Consider the following 20,506-nt stretch of genomic DNA (forward strand, 5'->3'; position numbering starts at 1 on the left):
AAAAAAAAAAAAAAAAAAAAGAAAAAAGAAAGAAAAGAAAAATTCACTCATCTTAACTGTACAATTGAATAATTTCTTAGTGATTTTACAGAGTTGTGAAAAAATCATATTTGGATTGCTTCCACTTTTTCAGCCACTATGAATAATGTTTCTATGACCATTTATGTACAAGACTCTGGGTGGACATACATTTTTATTTTGGGGGTAAATATGTAGCAGTAAATCTGCTGGGTCAAAGATAAATCTAGATTTGATATCAAAATTTGATAAAATAGATAAATCTATCTATGTTTGATATTTTAAGAAACTGCAAAACGGTTTTGTAAAGTGATCACACCATTTTACACTACACCACACCCGCCAAAATGAGTGAATTTTATGATATGTATATTTTACTTCAATAAAGCTGTTAATACCCAGCACAGTGTCTCACACCCGTAATCCCACCACTTTTGGAGCCCAAGACAGAAGGATCCGTTGAGTCCAAGAGTTCAAGAGAAGCCTGGGCAACATAGGGAGACCTCCTCTCTGCAGAAAATTTTAAATAAGTAGCCAGGCGTGCTGGCACAGGCCTGTAGTCCCAGCCACTTGGGAGGATGGCTTGAGCCTGGGAGTTCCAGGCTGCAGTGGACCAAGATTGTGCCACTGCATTCCTACCTGGGCAACAGAGCAAGACCCTGTCTCAAAACAAACACACAAAATCAATAAGGCTGTTAAAAATTTTTAAGGAAAATAATTATTCTGTACTCTAGAGGATAATATCTAAAACAGAAGCAAAATAATGCATATTTTCCAGACTAATAGAGGAATGGAAATAGAATTACAAAAGTAATTTTTGTTTTATATTTATTTACTTCTACTATTTTTGAGACAGGGTCTAACTCTGTTGCCCCGGCTGGAGTGTTGTGGCTGATCTCTGCTCACTGCAACCTCCATCTCCTAGGCTTAAGCGATCTTCCCACCTCAGCCTCCCAAGTTGCTGTAACTGCTGTTGTACACCATCACAACCGGCTAATTTTTGTATTTTTTGTAGAGACAAGGTTTTGTCACGTTGCCCAGACTGGTCTTGAACTCTTGAGCTCAGGTAATCCACCTGCTTCCACCTCCCGAAGTGTTGGGTTTACAGGCGTGAGCCACCGAGTCCAGCCTACAAAAATAAGTTTTTTTAAAAAGACGGCCAGGTGCGGTGGCTCATGCTTGTAATCCCAAAACTTTGGGAGGCCAAGGTGGGCAGATTGCGAGGTTAGGAGATGGAGACCATCCACAGTGAAACCCCATCTCTACTAAAAATAGAAAAATTAGCCGGATGTGGTGGCAGGCACCTGTAGTCCCAGCTACTCGGCAGGCTGAGGCAGGAGAATCGCTTGAACCTAGGAGGAAGAGGATACAGTTAGCTAAGATCACACCACTGCACTCCAGCCTGGGCGACAGAGCGAGACGAGACTCTGTATCAAAAAAAAAAAAAAAAAAAAAAAAGGGCAAGAAAGGGGACAAAAAGGAACATAAAACAAGTAGGACAAATACAAATACAAAACACATAGATTTAAGATCAAATATATTAGTAATAATGTTAAAATATAAATGGACTGTGTGTTATTTATCTATGGTCTCTCAGCTCCAAATTCACCCTGTTTTCTGCTCTGGGAAAATGATTCTGGGCCTTTTAAGTTTTCTCTTGCCAGACGGCACAGAAACTATCAGTAGAGGGCGCTAGACAGACATTGCAAAAAGAAAACGTTTTTACTTCCTGGGGCTGCTACACTCCATCCTGAGGCTCCTGCAGCATGTGCCCGTTCCTAGCATCCAGCTTCTGCGGCATACATGACCTCCCCAGAGTGATGCCCTGGCCGCTTCTCCGGCGCTAGGTTCCCGCAGTGTACCGTGGCAGGCAGAGTCGTCTTTCGTGTGTGCCTTTGAGGCAGAATGGCTCATGTCAAATGCCTCCTGTAAACAGCTTTCCCTTTCCCTGGCACCCTGGTGTGAGGAATTCTGGTAAGTTACAGAGGGTGGATTTCTAGAAAGTTCCACTCATCTGGTACCAGAGAGACTTGCTTTTTTTTTTTTTTTTTTTTTTGCCATCTGGTGAGCCATGGTCATGATCTCTTTGCCCTGGAGTGGCAGGGTTGTGAATTTTACTTTTCCTTGGACGTTCTACCTCGGGGTCTAGAGTAGTGGCTGTTCCTTTTTTTTTTTTTCCTTTGAGTCAGAGTCTTGCTCTTTTGCCTAGGGTGTAGTGCAATGACGCGTGTTGGCCAGGCTGGTCTTGAACTCCTGACCTGAAGTGATCTGCCTGCCTCAGCCTCCCAAAGTGCTGGGATTACAGGAGTGAGCCACGGAACCTGGCCGTGGTTATTCCTTTTACCTGCTATATTTATTAGAATTATCTTTGCTTCTTACTAATCAATCCCTATTACCTCAACTTTATTTAGTACCATTAAATAACATTTAATAGTATTATTATTTTGGGACAGGATCGGCTCTGTCGCCCATTTTATTTAATACTTCTTTGTATTATACTTCCTCTTCAAATTACCATCGTGGTCCCTGACTCTTGATTGGACCTAGACAGGTACGTGGACTAAAATGTTCTAATTAAAGACAGAAAATTTCAGACCCAATTAAAAAAATACCCAGATGTATTTTGCATACAAGAGGCATAACTGAAACATAATAATACAGAAGGATTGAAAGTAAAAATATGGAAAAATATATACTACAAAATGGCTGACCGAAAGAAGCTGTTCCAGCTGTTAAGCGAAAGTAACTACCATTATAAAGAGGAGCACTTTATAATGATAAAAAGGTTCAATTTACAGGAAGGTATAAAAAAATTCTGAATTTCTATGGTGACTAGTAACATGGCCTTAACAAAATATATAACAAATATGGACAGAACCATAAGAATAAATAGATAAATCCTTAATCATAATGGAAGATCTTAATACTCCTCTCTCAGTAATTGATAAACAGAAAAGAAAATCAGTTCCTAGATTCAAAAAATATAATTAACAAACTTGCTTTTATTACTTGCTTTAATTGCTTGTGGAATTCACATTTTTTCTTTTTCTTTTTTTTTTTTTTTTTTTGAGATGGAGTCTCACTCTGTTGCCCAGGCTGGAGTGCAGTGGCATGATCTGGGCTCACTGCAGCCTCTGTCTCCCAGGTTCAAGTGATTCTCCTGCCTCAGCCTCCTGAGTAGCTGAGATTACAGGTGCTGGCCACCACGCCCAGCTAATTTTTGTATTTTTAGTAGAGACGGGGTTTCACCACGTTGGCCAGGCTGGTCTTGAACTCCTGACCTCAAATGATCCATCCGCCTCCGCCTCCCAAAGTGCTGGGATTACAGGCATGAGCCACCACACTCGGCCGTCACATTTTTTTCAAAGATAAAAAGATCATTTATAAAAGCTATTTGTGGCGCAGTAGTGCCTAAACACATTTCAAAGGATTGAAGTGATGTATAGTACATTTTCTGACCAAAATTAACCTAATCTAGCAATTTATTATACAAGATAATAGAAAATATTAATATGTTTGGAAATTTAGAAATACATTACCAAATAACTCATAGATCAAAGAAGAAATCACAGTGGAAATTAAATAATATTTTGAACTGAATGATAATAAAAATATAGCTTATTAAAAGCCTGTGTGATGCAGCTAAAGAGTAGTTAGAAGTTAATTTCTAAGCTGAATGTGTATATTATGAAACAGGAAATGAATCTATTCATTCATTTCAGGAAGTTAGGGAAAAATACGACAAAATAAACCCCAAAAGGTCAGAGTAGGAAAAAATGCAGATAAGAGTAGAAATTAACAAAATAAAAAAACCCATAGAGTTGAAAAGATCGACACAGCTAAAATTCAATTGATAAACTTCTGGTGAAACTGATAAATAAAAACAAAGAGAAGACACAAATAACCATTTGTTCTAAGCTTTTAAAAAAGTCGCTGAGGCAATTATGAACAATTTTATACTAACAATTTTGGAATGTTAGAAAAAATGATCAAATTCCTAGAAAAATATAACTTATCTACTATGATACAAGAAAACTAGATAATCAGGCGAGGCATGGTGGGTCACCCCTGTAATCACAACACTTTGGGAGACTGAGGCAGGCTGATTGCTTAAGCCCAGGAATTCAAGACCAGTTTGGGCAACATGATGAGATCCCATCTCTCTGTGTGGTGGCACATGCCTGTAGTCCCATCTACTAGGGTGGCTGAGGTGGGAGGATCACTTCAATTCGGGAGGTCATGGCTGCCATGAGCCATGTTCGTGCCACTGCACTGTAGCAAGACTCTGTCTAAAAAAAAAAAAGAAAGAAATAAAAGAAAACTAGATAATCAAAATAACCTTATAGCTGTTAAACAAATTAAGCCCATAATTAATTGCCACAGAAAAAAGCTTCAAGTCAAGTCCTGTATACTTTCATGCAACATTTAAGAAAGAAATAATGCCAATTAAAAAAAAATCTGTATTACAGGATATAAGACCAATGTAATAACCTTGACACCAAAACTCAGCAAGAATATAATGAGAAATGAAAATGGCAAGACTATTATGAGAAACTAAAATCCTTTCAGAAAGTAGGTGAAGAAATTTTTTTTTTTTAGATGGAGTTTCGCTCTTGTTGCCCAGGCTAGAGTGCAATGGCGTGACCTCAGCTCACTGCAGCTTCTGCCTCCTGGGTTCAAGCGATTCTCCTGCCTCAGCCTCCCGAGTTGCTGGGATTACAGGTGCCTGCCATCACGCCCAGCATATTTTTGTTATTTTTAGTAGAGATGGGGTTTTGCCATGTTGGCCAGGTGGTCTCAAACTCCCGACCTCAGGCGATCCACCCGCCTAAACAAAATATTCACAAACCAAACTCAGCAAGACATAAATAAGATAATACATTATATTAGTCTGCTCAGGCTGCCATAGCAAAATACCAGAGAGACTCTGTGGCTTAAAAAACAGAAATTTATTTTCTCACAGTTCTGGAGGCTACAAAGTTCAAGGGAGAGGTTCCAGCAGGGTTTGGTTTTTGGTGAGAACTTTCTTCCTGGTTTGTAGATGGAGGCTTTATCCTCACATGGCCTCTTCTCTGAGAGCAAGCATGTGGGAAGACAGAAAGCACAAGAGAGATGATGTCTCTTCTTTTTTTTTTTTTGAGAGGAAGTCTCGCTCTTGTCCCCCAGGCTGGAGTGCAATGGCAAGATCTCAGCTCACTGCAACCTCCACCTCCCGGGTTCAAGCGATTCTCCTGTTTCAGCCTCCTGAGTAGCTGGGATTACAGGCACCTGCCACCATGCCTGGCTAATTTTTGTATTTTTAGTAGAGATAGGGTTTCTCCATATTGGCCAGGCTGGTCTCCAACTCCTGACCTCAGGTGATCCACCTGCCTCGGCCTCCCAAAGTGCTCGGATTACAGGCATGAGCCACTGTGCCCGGCCTGTGATGTCTCGTCTTATAAGGACTCTAATATTATGGGATTACCCCTACCCATCCTTATCACCTCATTTACCCTTTACTACTTCCTAAGAGGCCCCATTTCCAAATACAGCTGCCTTGAAGATTAGGGTTTGTACATATACTAATAATGATAATATTAACAAACTACAGGTGTGTACCATCGTGCCTAATTTATTTTTATTTTTATTTTCTAGTAGAGACAGGGTCTTGTATGTTCCCTAGGCTGGCCTCGAAGATAAGAATAAATTTTGCAGGTGCACATTCAATCCATAACATTACATCATGACCAAGTGGGATTTATTCAAGGAATGCAGTGTAATTCACACATTATCAGAATAAAAGAGTATAGGATCCTTTCAACAGAGGCACAAAAATAGCATATGATGCTATTCAGTATCCATTAGTTGATAAAACTTAACATTTCTTAGAAAACTAGGAATGTAAGGGAAATTTCTTTCTTTCTTTTTTTTTTTTTTTTTTTTTTTGCGACAGGGTCTGTCACTGGTGTCACCAGGCTGGAGTGCAGTGGAGTGATCATAGCTCGCTATAGCCTTGAACTTCTGGGCTTGAGGGATCTTCCTGCCTCAGCCTCCTGAGTAGCTGGAACTACAGACGTGTGCCACCATGCCTGATTACTTTTTTATTTTTTAGTAGAGACAGGGTCTTGCTATGTTCCCCAGGCTGACCTCCATCGAACTCCTGGGCTCAAGCGATCAACCCACTTCGGCCTCCTAAAGTACTGAGATTAAAGGTGTGAGCCACCATGCCCAGCCCAGGAATCTTCATAACCAACCAAAAATGAACAGTAAGCAACATAGTTAACGGTGAAATGGTGAAACCTTTCCTTTTAATCTCAGCAGTAAGACAAAGTTACCTATTGCTACTTGTGTTTAGTGTTGTGGTGGCTCTAGTGAGAGCAGTAAAACAAGCCCCCCCACCAACCCCACCAAAAAAAAAAGGCTGTCATAGTGCCAGACAGAATTCTGTAATAAAATACCATAGACTGGGCCGGGCACCGTGGCTCACGCCTGTAATCCCATCACTTTGGGAGGCCGAGGCAGGCGGATCACAAGGTCAGGAGTGGATCACAAGGTCAGGAGTTTGAAACCAGCCTGGCCAACATGGTGAAACCTCGACTCTACTAAAAATACAAAAATTAGCCAGGTGTGGTGGCGCGCACCTGTAATCCCAGCTACTCAGAAGGCTGAGGCAGGAGAATCGCTTGAACCCGGGAGGTGGAGGTTGCAGTGAGCTAAGATCATGCCACTGCACTCCAGCCTGGGGGACAGAGCAAGACTTCATCTCAGAAAAAACAAACAAAACAAAACAAAACAAAAAAACTCATAGACTGGGTGGCTTAAACAACAAATATTTGTTTCTCACAGTTCTGGTGGCTGGAAGTCTGAGATGAGGGTGCCAACATGGTAAGGGCCCTCCTAGTGGTTCACAGACAGCTGCCTTCTTACTATATCCACACGTAGTGGAGACAGAGAGAGCAAGCGCAGGTTCCTTCTAAGGGTACAAACCTTGTCATGGGGGCTTTATCCTCATAACCTCATCTAACCCTAATCACCTCCCCCACCTCAAATACCATCACATTGGGTGGGGGCTTCAACGTATGAATTTTGGGGTGGGGGACAGAAACATTCAGTGGATAGCAAAAAGTATAGGGATTAAAGCATGCTGGTTATTAAGCTATTGTCTTTCACCTTTAGACCTGTTTTGTGATGTTGGTTCCGGGATTCTGCAAACCACATTTCTTTGCTGGTTGCTTTTCTGCTAGGGTCTGTCTGCAAGAGGCCCTGAGTCATATGGAAATTCTGTGTATCTCTCTCTCTTTCTCTCTCTCTCTCTCTCTCTCTCTCTCTGTCTCTCTCTCTCTGTGGTGTGTGTGTGTGTGTGTGTGTGTGCGCGCTCTGTATGTGTATTTGTATTTCTGAGTCATCTTGTAGTCATCTGGTAAGTAGTTTTCACACATACAAAGCCCTAATTTAGAAGAAACCTCTGAATTCTTATTTTCAGTATTATTAGAGATAAAGAGAATAAGTGATAAAACATTTTTAAAGGATCCTCATTACTTCTTTTTAAAATATATGGCCAGGGACAGTGGTTCATGCCTGTAATCCCAGCACTTTGGGAGGCCAAAGTGGGCTGATCATCTGAGGTCAGGAATTCAAGACCCGCCTGGCCAACATGGTGAAACTAAAAATACAAAAAATTAGCCGGGAGTGGTGGCAGGCGCCTATAACCCCAGTTACTCTGGAGGCTGAGGCATGAGAATTGCTTGAATCCAGAAGGCAGAGGTTGCAGTGAGCTGAGATCGCACCATTGCACTCCAGCCTGGGCAACAAGAGTGAAACGCTGTCTTAAAAAAAAAAAAAATAAATAGGCTGGGTGCGGTGGCTCATGCTTGTAATCCCAGCACTTTGGGAGACTGAGGCGGGCGAATCACCTGAGGTCAGGAGTTCAAGACCAACCTGGACAACATGGCAAGACCCCATCTCCACTAAAAATACAAAAATTAGCCAGGCATGGTGGCTCATGCCTGTAATCCTAGCCACTGGGGAGACTGGGGCATCAGAATCGCTTGAACCCAGGAGGTGGAGGCTGCAGTGAGCAGAGATCATGCCACTGCACTCCAGCCTGGGTGACAGAGTGAGACTCCATCTAAAAAATAAATAAATAATACATATATAAATAAATACAAATAAAATAAAATACACATAAGGCTGTGTGCAGTGGCTCACGCCTGTAAACCCAACTCTTTGGGAAACCAAGGCGGGAGCATTGCTTGAGGCCAGGAGTTTGAGACCAGCCTGGGCAATGAAGTGGGACCCTGTCTTTACAAAAAATTGAAAAAGAAGCTGGGCATAGTAGCATGCATCTATAATCTCAGCTACTCAGGAGGGTGAGGTGGGAGGATCACCAGAGCCCAGGTATCCAAGGCTACAGTGAGCTGTGATCATGCCACGGCACTCCAGCCAGAGTGACAGAGACAGACCCTGTCTCAAACAAACAAATACATCAGATGAAATCTCCTGAAACATGTTCTGTTCTAAGGAGTAATTTACACTCACTAGGATTAATCTGTTCAACCTATTAAACTACTAAGAGAGCAGTGGACAGGTGTATTAGTCCAGGCTTATATTACTGTGTGACCTCATCCCTCTAGTTTGGATCCAGAACCGTTTCCCCTCTGGATATGATCAGTTTCTTTACACTTGGCTTGAATCTCAAACCTCATATTCTGCCTATAAAGTTAGTAACACTCTGCTTCTAATTGTATGTTTTCTCCATGTGGAAACTTAGTATAGAGACTTTTCCCCATAACTACAACCTGAATATAGAACAGTGATTGTGCAACTTCTATATATCCTGACCACACTTCTGCCTTTGTAATTTGAATTATTTGTCACTATGAACAGCATTTAGCATAGTATTTTTCCATTTTTTTCCTTGGGGAATGAGACAAAGATTAGGTTGTGAACCAAGCTGATAAGTCTGCTCCAGCTTATTTAACTACACATGGTCACCAATTTACGATGGTTCAACTTAACAATGTTTTGACTTTATGATGGTGCAAAAGTGATACGTATTCAGTAGAAACTATACCTCAAGTACCCATACAACCATTCTGTGGTCTTTCCTAATAGTCTAATGTTAATTTAGAACTTTTTTGAGTTTCCAGAAATCCAGGCGGTATTAAAAGGAAACAGCTATGCTTCTGACAACTTCTTGAAAATACTGTCAGGGTTGAGATGGCTTCCTCATGCTGCCTGGGCAATCCTTCTTGAAATGCCATGGCTTGCCACACTTCTAGCAGTTAACAGGTGTACCCTGGGAATTCTGGACTTTGTGGGCTTGTCTGGTGGCCATTAAAGCCTCTGTCTCTTTCCTGTATTTCCTCTCTCTCTCCTGGGCCTCCCTATCTCTGGTATAAAAGAACCGAAATGGCTACTTTCAGGAGGTTCTCTAAAGTACTATCTGTACTTGTCAGCTTGTCACTGGGGTCCCATTTAGGGTCACCCATTGGTACTGCTTCTCTTACAGTTGGATAAAGTTCTCCCCTTCCCTGACACTGTATGTGATACAAAGCTCATCCCCAAATCTCTCTGCCACTTGCAGAGCAGCTTGCTTCTCAGTGTCCATCAGTGTCTGGTTCAAGAGTAACATAATGTCTCTCCAGGACAGTTCAAATACTTGGGTAAAATTCTGGAAAGCCTCTATATATCTGTTAGGGTCATCTGAAAACTTACCAAGATCCCCCTTAACTTGCCTTAAGTCCTGTAGAGAGAAGGGGACCTGGATCTTACTGGGGCCAGATTCACCAGGTGTCTGTTGGAGGGGCAAGAGTGAGACTGAGGCTTGTCTAGTGTGAGGATTTTGTAGGAGGGGACAAGTGAGAGGCTGAAGCTGGATAGGGAGGTTGGGATGGACCTGGAGGAGCAGGGCCAGAGAGAGCTGGCTTCTCTGCTGGGGGTGCCTCTGGGATTCTTTAGTTCCCTGGGCTTGCCCCTTGCAGCTTTTCCTGAGATGGCAAAACAGGAGGGCTGGATCAATCCTACACTGTCAGCAAAGGTCTGGATCGTCCTGCCTGTTTCTATGGGACCTCAGACCATCTGTCCTCACATCTACAGAAAAGCTCCAACTGCCGGATGGCATTGAAATGAGTAGTTCCTTCCTGAGGCCAAGCCAGTCCTTCCCAATTTGGCCAAACCTTTGTGCAGTGGGCTATAAGGCATTTTCCCTCCGGATTCTGAGTGTCAAAGCAGCCTCAGTGGTTCAGGATACGCTCCTGAGGAGTATAAGCTGGGGGTGGTGAAGAGAGCTGGTTGCCCATTCTGAAAGACAGAGAATAGAGGTGTCCTTCATTTCCCTTCCTTCTTTCAGTGACAACTTGGGGTGTGAGAGGGAAAATGAGTGTCCCCCTGTTTTCTTCTGTCTTATCCCCAAGTCCCAGTGACCTTGGCAGGTGCCACCCATGGGTGCCAACGTGGCATGCACCCATGAGGCAGGAAAGGCCTAGAGAATAGGATTTATCCACACTCACCTATGCCTCCCTCCTCCCTACTGCTGGCAACCTTTGGGCTCCCTGGGCCTCATTTATGCCATGGAGCATGACCTCTTTCCATGAGGTGGGGGGTTTAGTTGGCAGGAATTGGTCTTGTCCATTTACATTGTGCCTATTGCCTGGCTTTGGATCCAGCAGACCTGGTTTTCCTTTCTAGGGCTTCAGCCTGAAACTTGGAATCAAGTTTGAGACAAAAAAAAAAAAAAAAAAAAAAGTATTGCAGGGGCTGTCTGTATCTGTTTAGATTAAGTCTCAAATGAGCCCTGCCGAATTTGCAGTTATCAGCCAGCAGGGCCACTCCTCTGTTATTTTCCCTATCATAAGCAGAGTGCTGGCCACAGAACACCCTTATTTAGAAAAGGAAAAACAGAAAAAACAGCTTAAGGGACGCAAGGGGGAGGTCCTACGGGAAGAACCCCTTGCTCAGTGCAAATGGATTCCTTTCATAAGTGTATCCTTCCCCTGGTTCCGACAGGGCTGAACTCCTTGGCCAGGGGAGGAAAAGTTGGTGTTGGTTCAGTGGGTGGGAAGCAACAGCCAGTCCGCCGCGTAGGGCCGCGCAGGGTCCCAGTGGCAGCCATGGTTTTCTCCGGGCGGTCGGGTATGGCTTTTGCATGCTGTGGACATGCCACACGTCTGAGCCAGGAGGGGAGTGGGTAAGGAAAGGAGGTGTGTGCCGCATGCGCCTGTGGCTGTCGGGGTAAGGGTGAGGATGGCAACTCTAAGAATAAATGGAAACCACATTGTTCTGAATTGCACCTCTGATGACTGAGCCAAACACTCATTCTATTTAATATCATTGCTGCAGTCTGTAGCAAAACCTTAACATTATAAAGGAAGAGATAAGAGCCATTTCAAACTGTGAGAGAAGAAAAGATACCAAGTGAAGTCTGGAAGTCCTGGCCACTGGAGTTCAGTCTTGGGATCTTCCAGCAAAAATGCCTTCGGTTGCCCTAGAGCTTTACTCCAGTCCCATATGTCAACTAGGCAACTAGACCGCCGTGGAGGGAAACAGAGCAGGAAAGACAGGGGTGGCAGGGTCTTGGAAAAGAGGCAGATCTGACAGTTTCACTTTTTTTTTTTTTTTTTTGAGACAGAGTCTCGCTCTGTGCCCCAGGCTGGAGTGCAGTGGTGCGATCTCAGCTCACTGCAAGCTCCACCTCCCAGGTTCGCGCCATTCTCTTACCTCCGCCTCTGGAGTAGCTGCGACTATAGGCACCCGCCATCAAGCCTGGCTAATTTTTTTTGTATTTTTGGTAGAGATGGGGTTTCACCATGTTAGCCAGGATGATCTCAATCTCCTGACCTCGTGATCCGCCCGTCTAGGCTCCCAAAGTGCTGGGATTAAAGGTGTGAGCCACTGTGGCCAGCCTAGTATCACATTTTAGCTCACCATTCTTCAATTGTATCCTGGACAAGCCCCCAGATGAAACTGGAGAATTATCTGACCCCCCCTCACAGAACATGCGACAGGGGTGTGGCTCATCTGTTCAGTCACTGCCATGGCTAAACCCCTTACAGGAAAGGGAACACACAGACAGGTGCAGGAGCCCAAGTGGGTGTGTGTTACAGTGTGCCCTTTTGGCCTTGCGGTCCGTGGACAACTTCAGTGTTAACCAGCTCAGTGGATCCTCTGCCTTTCTGCAAGGGCACAGGGCCAGTGTGACAGCTCTCTATATCCCAGGCTCTTGTCCAGCATCCCAGAAGAATCAGGTCACACATGAACACCCCTGAATGCAGGGGTTTTATTGAGCAGTGGAGGTGGCTCTCAGTGGGATGGATGGGGAGCCAGAAGTGGGGATGGAGTGGGACAATGATCTCCCACTGGAGTTTGGCTGTCCAGCTGCTGAACTCCTGTCCAACCACCCCCAGCAGAACTCCTCTTGTCATTCAGATGTTCCTTCTCTTCTCTTTCTCTGCCATGTCATTCTGCTGTTCATCTGGTTGTCCTGTCATCTCCTCATCCGATTCTGGGGTTTGGGGTTTATATGGGTACAGGATAGTGGGGCATGGTGGGGAAGGAAGGAGGAAGGAGGAAGGAAGAAAGGAGGAAAGAAGGAGGAAAGAAGGAGGAAGGGAGGAGGGAAGGAGGGAAGGAGGAGGGAAGGAGTGAGGGAGGAGGGAAGGAGGAAGGGAGGGAGGAAAACAAACCAGGAGGAAGAATGCTCAAATTGACAGAGTATCTATTGCAAAAGTTCTCAGGTGGGTGCCTGCCTGTTGAATGTGAGAGACAGTAAGGAGGCCAGAGTGGCTACAGTAAACTAACCTAGGAGGTGAATTGTAGGTGATGAGATGAGAGACACAGAGCCCTTCTTTTGGGACCTTATGTATCTAGGTCATTGTTAAAACTTTAGCTTTAACTCTGAGGAAGATGAAAAGCCAGGGGAGACTTTGAGCGGAGGGTTACGTCTGTCTTACCTTTTTTGAGATAGTGTTTCGCTGTTGTTGTCCAAGCTGGAGTGAAATGGCGTGATCTCAGCTCACTGCAACCTCTGCCTCCCAGGTTCAAGCGATTCTTCTGCCTCAGCCTCCCCAGTAGCTGGGATTACAGGCACCCACCACCACACCCGGTTAAGTTTTATATTTTTTTAGTAGAGGTGGGGTTTCGTCACATTGGTCAGGCTGGTCTTGAACTCCTGACCTCAGGTAATCCACCCACCTCGGCCTCCCAAAGTGCTGGGATTACAGGCATGAGCCATCGTGCCTGGCCTGTCTTACTTTTAAAAGGATCACTCTGGCAGCTCTATGCAGAGTACTTAGGAGGCAACTGCAGGTGGGGTACAGTGGCTAAAAATACAAAAATACAAAAATTAGCTGGGCATGGTGGCGCATGCCTATAATCCTTGCTACTTGGGAGGCTGAGGCAGGAGAATCCCTTGAACCAGGGAGTTGGAGGTTGTAGTGAGCTGAGATTGTACCACTGCACTCCAGCCTGGCGATAGAGCGAGATTCTGTCTTTAAAAAAAAAAAAAAAAAAAAGGCAGTTGCAGTAATTCTAGTGAGATGGTGTTGTGGGCCAAGGTGATTGCAGTAGATTAACTTCATATATCTGAACATATTTTAAAGACAGAGCCAAGAGCTTGTGACTTAGATGTGGGGGTGTTAGAAAACGAGAGGAGACGGCCTGGTGTGGTGGCTTATGCCTGTAATCCCAGCACTTTGGGAGGCCAAGGCAGGCGGATCACGAGGTCAGGAGTTCAAGACCAGCATGGCCAACATAGTGAAACCCCATCTCTACTAAAAGAAATACAAAACAAATTAGCTGGGCGTGGTGGCAGGCACAGGTAGTCCCAGCTACTTGGGAGGCTGAGGCAGGAGAACCGCTTGAACCCGGGAGGTGGAGGTTGCAGTGAGCCGAGATCATGCTATTGCACTCCAGCCTGGATGATGCAGCGAGACTCTGTCTCAAAAAAAAAAAAAAAAAAAAGAGGAAACGAGGATAACTCCAAATTCTTTGGCCTGAGCTACTGGAGTTAACATTAACAGAAATGGAAGCCAGGTATGGTGGTTCACATTTGTAATCCCAGCACTTTGGGAGGCTGAGGTGGGAGGATTGCTTGAGCCCAGGAGTTCAAGACCAGGCAACGTAGGGAGGCCTCACCTCTACAGGAAAAAAAAAAAAAAAAAAAATTAGCTGGGAGTGGTGGCACACACGTGTAGTCCCAGCTTCTTGGGAGGCTGAAATGGGTGGATCACTTGAACCTGGGAGGTCAAGACTGCAGTGAGCCACTGCATTCCAGCCTGAGCAACAGAGTGAGACTGTCTCAAAGCGAAACCAAACAGAAATAGGAAAAGGTGGGAGTATAGCTGGTTTGGAAGACCAGGGGTTCAGTTTTGGACAGATAAGTCTGAGATCTCATTAAACTTCCAAGTGGAAATTATTTTTAATTTTTTTAAAGAAAGCACTAGGGCATAATATATTTACTCTTTTAACTTTAAAATTTGTTGGTTATTCCAAGAATACTTCTACCTGCGAAAATTCTTTAAGATGGAATAAAACAAATTGTTATTCTTATGCATGTAAAATGAAATTTAAAACCACCATCTCCTAGTTGATAAGGCAGTACTATAATTTTTTTTTTTTTTTTTTAGACAGAGTCTCACTCTGTCACCCAGGTTGGAGTGCAGTGGCACGATCTCTGCTCACTGCAACCTTTGCCTCCTGTATTCAAGTGATTTTCCTGCCTCAGCCTCCTGGGTGGCTGGGACTACAGGTGAATGCCACCATGCCTGGCTAATTTTTGTATTTTTAGTAGAGATAGGGTTTCGCCATGTTGGGCAGGCTGATCTTGAACTCCTGACCTGAGGTGATCCATCCCCCTCGGCCTCTCAGAGTGCTGGGTTTACAGGTGTGAGCCACTGCGCCCAGCCAGTCATATCATTTGAGTACTTTTTGAGAGAAGCATCATAGCATAGAGATAGCATATTGACTCTAGAGCAAGTTTGTTTGGCTTTATTTCTCTTATTTTTAAAAAATTGTCTTTGTATAAATTTATGGGGTACAAGTGTTATATGTATATATTTAGTGGTGGTGAAGTCAGGGCTTTTCTTTTTCTTTTTCTTTTTTGTTTTTTTTGAGACAGAGTTTCACTCTTTTTGCCCAGGCTGGAGTGCAATGGCCCGATCTTGGCTCACTGAAACCTCCAGCTCCCTGGTTCAAATGATTCTCCTGCCTCAGCCTCCCAAGTAGCTGGGATTACAAGCATGTGCCCGGCTAAGTTTCTACTTTTAGTAGAGATGGGGCTTTCCCATGTTGGTCAGGCTAGTCACGAACTCCCGACCTCAGGTGATTGGCCTGCCTTGACCTCCCAAAGTGCTGGGATTATAGGTGTGAGCCACCTGCCCAGGCTTTTCCTTTATTTTTATATTTTATTTATTTATTTATTTTTGGTAAGTCATGCATAGGACTTTTTTGTGTATCCATCTCCAAAATAACATACATTGTACCCTGCATTTAAAACCTCATCATGCTACTTACTGACTTTGTGGCTTTGGGTGAATTACTTTGCCTCTCTGTGCCTTAGTTCTGTCATCTGTATAATGATGAAAACAATACCTAAAAGGGATTCCATTATTTCATATTTATAATGTGTTTAGAACAGTGCCTTAAACATAGTGCTAAATATGTGATATAATTTGTCTTTCAGGTAATTTGTTAAAAGCCATTTTTAGTATTTAACTTAGCTTAAATATACTTATGAGGCTCTAACCAAACTATACCATCTCTTTGAAAAAAAGATTATGTGTTTCACATGAAACCATGCATCTTGCAAAGATGTGCTGATGAAAAGTGCAACATGCCAGAAAGGAATCTGCCTTCTATAAAAGCTTTTATGTTTCTGGTCTGCTTATTTCTTCTAGGTGCCATAGCTTAACTAAAATTGTTAACTGGTTGTCTTTATCTACAGTAGTATATAAGGATTCTTAAAATTTGGGTCTTATAAATGCAGTGTTTAAAAAAAAATTGACAATGGCTTAAGCCCATTCTCTGGACTGAGGGCTCAGTCTGACTGCAACTGTTCATGTTGTTAATTTAAGTAATAGTGCTTATCAAATTGCTTTCCAAGAGGTTTTCACTTTCTTTCTTTTTCTTTTTTTTTTTTTTTTTGAGACAGAGTCTCACTCTGTTGCCCAGGCTGGAGTGCAGTGGCGTGATCTCAGCTTACTGCAGCCTCTGCCTCCTGGGTTCAAGCAATCTCCTGCCTCAGCCTTCCAAGTAGCTGGGATTACAGGCATGCGCCACCACACCTGGCTAATTTTGTTGTTTTAGTAGAGACGGGGTTTCACTATGTTGGTCAGGCTGGTCTCGAACTCCCGACCTCTGGTGATCCACCTGCCTTAGCCTCCCAAACTGTTGAGATTACAGGTGTGAGCCACTGCGCCTGGCCTGAATCTTTATTTTCTTTGTGTGTTCTGCTCAGCTGTCTCAGTGTTCTGCCCTTGGAAATGTTGAAAGGAGGGTTTTAAGCTTAAGATTCTTTTGACAGGGTAATTTCCATATTGATTCCAAACTGAAGATAGATACTGCGTTGCACAGGAACACTTTCACTCCATGTCGTTTGGGTGGGACTGACTCTACTCCTTATTTCCAGGAATGGGGACTGTGACAGAGACCTAGCCAATCAGGAACTTTTGCTGGGACCATTGGGAAAGGGGTTTTCTTTGTTGGGATTCTTAGTTTTAGAGATACTGATGGTTATCTCTACCATCATATGAAGAAAGCTTGTTGAGAAATAAAGGAAGTACAGAGGACAGCAGTGGTAAGACAAAGAAAAAGATATTTCTAATTACATTTTTATCTCTTTTATCCATTTCTGAAGCTGGATGGCTTAGTTATATGATCCAATAGTTTCCTCCCCACTTTAAAAATTAGGTTTCCAGCCCTCCATCAATGATTGAACCTAAGTTACTGATCTATGGCATATTCTATGTAAAGCTTTCAAGTACTTTTCTAGGTATGGTAATCAAGGTTTTAATATTTAAGCATTTAAAACATAGTTTTTATTTTTTTAATTTAAACAAGTTATTTTTTATTTTTATAAAGTCAGGGTCTCACTTTGCTGCCTAGGCTGTCTTGAACTCCTGGCTTCAAGAGATCCTCTTGCCTTGGCCTCCCAAAGTGCTGGGATTACAGGCATGAGCCACCACACCCGGCCAAAAATATTACTTAAATTCAATTTTATTTGTTTTTTAGAGACAAGGTGTTACTCTGTTGCCCAGCTGGACTTAAATCCCTGGGCTCAAGGAAACCTCCCACCTTAGCCTCTCCAGGAGCTGGGACTACAGGTGCCTGCCACCACACCTGGCTGTAGAGCACATATATACACACACTTATAGCTTATAAAACAAAGGAATAAATTAACATGCAAAATTTATAAATGTCCTATGTGGGCATAATTGAATTTCATGATACTCTGAAAACTGTAATTGACAATTTCAGAATAAGGCATCTAGTCAAAAAAGCAAATGAGTAAATGACTGCAGAAGGAAAAAAAAAAAAAAAACCATTAGTCATATCCAGCAAGAAGGGCAAGAAGGGCATTCTCTGCTAGACAAGTACTTATTAGAAACTACCAAGTTGGCCAGGCACAGTGGCTCACGCCTGTAATCCCAGCACTTTGGGAGGCCAGGACAGATGGATCAATTGAGGTCAGGAGTTTGAAACCAGCCTGACCAACACAGTGAAACCCCATCTCTACTAAAAAAATACAAAATTAGCTGGGCATGATGGCACACACCTGTAATCCCAGCTACATGAGAGGCTGAGGCAGGAGAATCACTTGAATCCAGGATGTGGAGGTTGCAGTGAGCTGAGATCATGCCATTGTACTGCAGCCTGGGCAACAAGAGTGAAACTCTAAACAAACAAACAAACAAACAAAAACAGGCCTGGCATGGTGGCTCACGCCTGTAATCCCAGCACTTTGGGCGGCCAAGGTGGACAGATCATGAGGTAAGGAGGGCGAGACCATCCTGGCCAACATGGTGAAACCCCATCTCTACTAAAATTACAAAATTAGCCGGGTGTGGTGGTGGTGGTGCACGCTTGTAGTCACAGCTACTTAGGAGGCTGAGGCAGGAGAATCACTTGAACCCAGGAGGCAGAGGTTGTAGTGAGCCGAGATTGCACCTGCACCACTGCACTCCAGCCTGGTGACAGAGCGAGACTTCATCTCAAAAAAAAAAAAAAAAAGAAACTGCCAAGTTCATCACAGGTTCACAGTCTCTTTTTCTGAAACCGTAGGGGATAGATAGATTTTCAAAGCCAGAATTGTTCTTAAAGCTCTCTTTTGTGGTATGCTTGTTTGGGTTTCTGTTGTATTACAGGCTTTCCTCAAATGTTTGTTGATGCTTATGTGTCTGTTCATATTTGAATGTGAAGCACTGAAAACCTGATTAAAGCATATTTCACTAGCGTTGCTTTGGACATATTAACTTGGAGGTCTTTATTACTGAACATTTTCTTTAGGGCGAGTATCTCAAGCTGTGTGTATTTTCTCCTGGGGAAGGACCCCTCCAATCCCTTGCCTGCAGTGGGAAACCTATCTTAATATTATTCTGGACGTAGACCACAAGGAAGGGGCTTACAGGTGTGATGGTTCAGCATGACTTGGTGGGCTGTGGGGAGGGCTTGGTGGCCTAATTACACTTTACAAAAAATTTTTAGTTATGTTTGCACATTTTTTTCTATGCAGTCCTGTCACTTGAGGCACATGTTTTTTTTTTTTTTTTGTGCGTGTGTGATAAAATATACATCACATAAAATTTACCTTTTTTTTTTTTTTTTTTTTTGAGACAGAGTCTTGCTCTGTTGCCCAGGCTGGAGTGTAGTGGCATGATCGTGACTCACTGCAACCTCCGCCTCCTGGGTTCAAGCAATTCTTCTGCCTCAGCCTCCCGAGTAGTTGGGACTACAGGCGCACACTGCCACACTCGGCTATTTTTTTCTATTTTAGTAGAGACAGGATTTCACCCTGTTGGCCAGGCTGGTCTCAAACTCCTGAGCTCAGGCAGTCTGCCTGCCTCAGACTCCCAAACTGCTAGGATTACAGGAATGAGACACCACGCCCGGCCCATTTTACCCATTTTTACATGTACAACTTAGTGCCATTAGGTACATTCACAGTATTGAGCAACCATCACCACTAGCCATTTCCAGAACTTTTCATCAACTGAAACAGAAACTGTATGCATTAAATAACTACCCCCCCTTTTAACCTCCCTTCAGACCCTGGTAACCTCTATTTTCTGTCTCTATGTTGCTTATTCCAGGTGCCTCATGTAAGTGGTATCATACAATATTTGTCCTTCTGTGTTGCTTTAACCTTCTTCATTTTCATATAACTCAGGTTAAGTAAATTACCTACGATCAGCAGTTTTAAGTGGCAACATGGCCATAGGAACCTAAGTGTATCTGTCAAAAAAAGAGCATACTCTCGGCTGGGCGCGGTGGCTCACGCCTGTAATCCCAGCACTTTGGGAGGCCGAGGTGGGCGGATCACGAGGTCAGATCGAGACCATCCTGGCTAACACAGTGAAACCCCGTCTCTACTAAAAATACAAAAAATTAGCCAGACTTGGTGGCAGGTGCCTGTAGTCCCAGCTACTTAGGGGGCTGAGGCAGGAGAATGGCGTGAACCCGGGAGGCGGAGCTTGCAGTGAGCAGAGATTGTGCCACTACTCTAGTCTGGGTGACAGAGCAAGATTCCATCTCAAAAAAAAAAAAAAAAAAAAAGAATTTCCTTAATCAGTAAAAAAAAGAGCATACTCTGAACCACTCTGCATTGCTCCTTTAGCAGTACGCATTTCCCCCTTCCGTATGTAGATATGTATCCATATATAACAAGTGTTTTACACTTGACATTATATCTGGAATGTTTTTTCATACAATTAAAAATTCTTTGAAACATTTTAATGGTTCCTAATAATCTATTATTGCAAATGCATCATGCTTTAGTTTGCTGTTGATGATTCTTTTTCTTTCTTTTTTTGAGACAGAGTCTCACTCTGTCACCCAGGGCTGGAGTGCAGTGGCGCGATCTTGGCTTACTGCAGCCTCTGCCTCCCTGGTTCCAGCGATTCTTGTGCCTCAGTCTCCTGAGTAGCTGGAATGACAGGCGTGTGTCACCGTGGCTGGCTAACTTTTGCATTTTTAGTACAGATGGGGTTTCGCTATGTTGGCCAGGCTGGTCTCAACCTCCTGGCCTCAAGTGATCTGCCTGCCCTGGCCTCCCAAAGTGCTGGGATTACAGATGTGAGCCACCGTGCCCAGCTGACAATTATTTGTTTTGAATTTTAAATAATATATGTTTGTACATAAATACCTGCATTTTTGATTAGAACCCTAGGATAAAATATAATGTAATTTCTAGTTCAAAAAATAGAACATACTTAACGTTTGATATTTATTGTTAAATTACCCTTCAGAATTGATTCAGGGCCAGTATACAATACCACAAGTGCTCTTAATGTCATCC

At 43.4% G+C, this 20,506-nt stretch overlaps 1 protein-coding gene across 1 annotated transcript in view; it reads left to right on the forward strand.

Moving 5' to 3' along the window:
- The window catches only part of LOC112617272 (periphilin-1-like), a 219,697-nt gene that overhangs the window by 58,165 nt on the left and 141,026 nt on the right, over positions 1 to 20,506 (forward strand). The window lies entirely within an intron of this gene.

This window comes from Theropithecus gelada, unplaced genomic scaffold, assembly GCF_003255815.1.
Source record: "Theropithecus gelada isolate Dixy unplaced genomic scaffold, Tgel_1.0 HiC_scaffold_15987, whole genome shotgun sequence".
Lineage (NCBI taxonomy): Eukaryota > Metazoa > Chordata > Mammalia > Primates > Cercopithecidae > Theropithecus > Theropithecus gelada.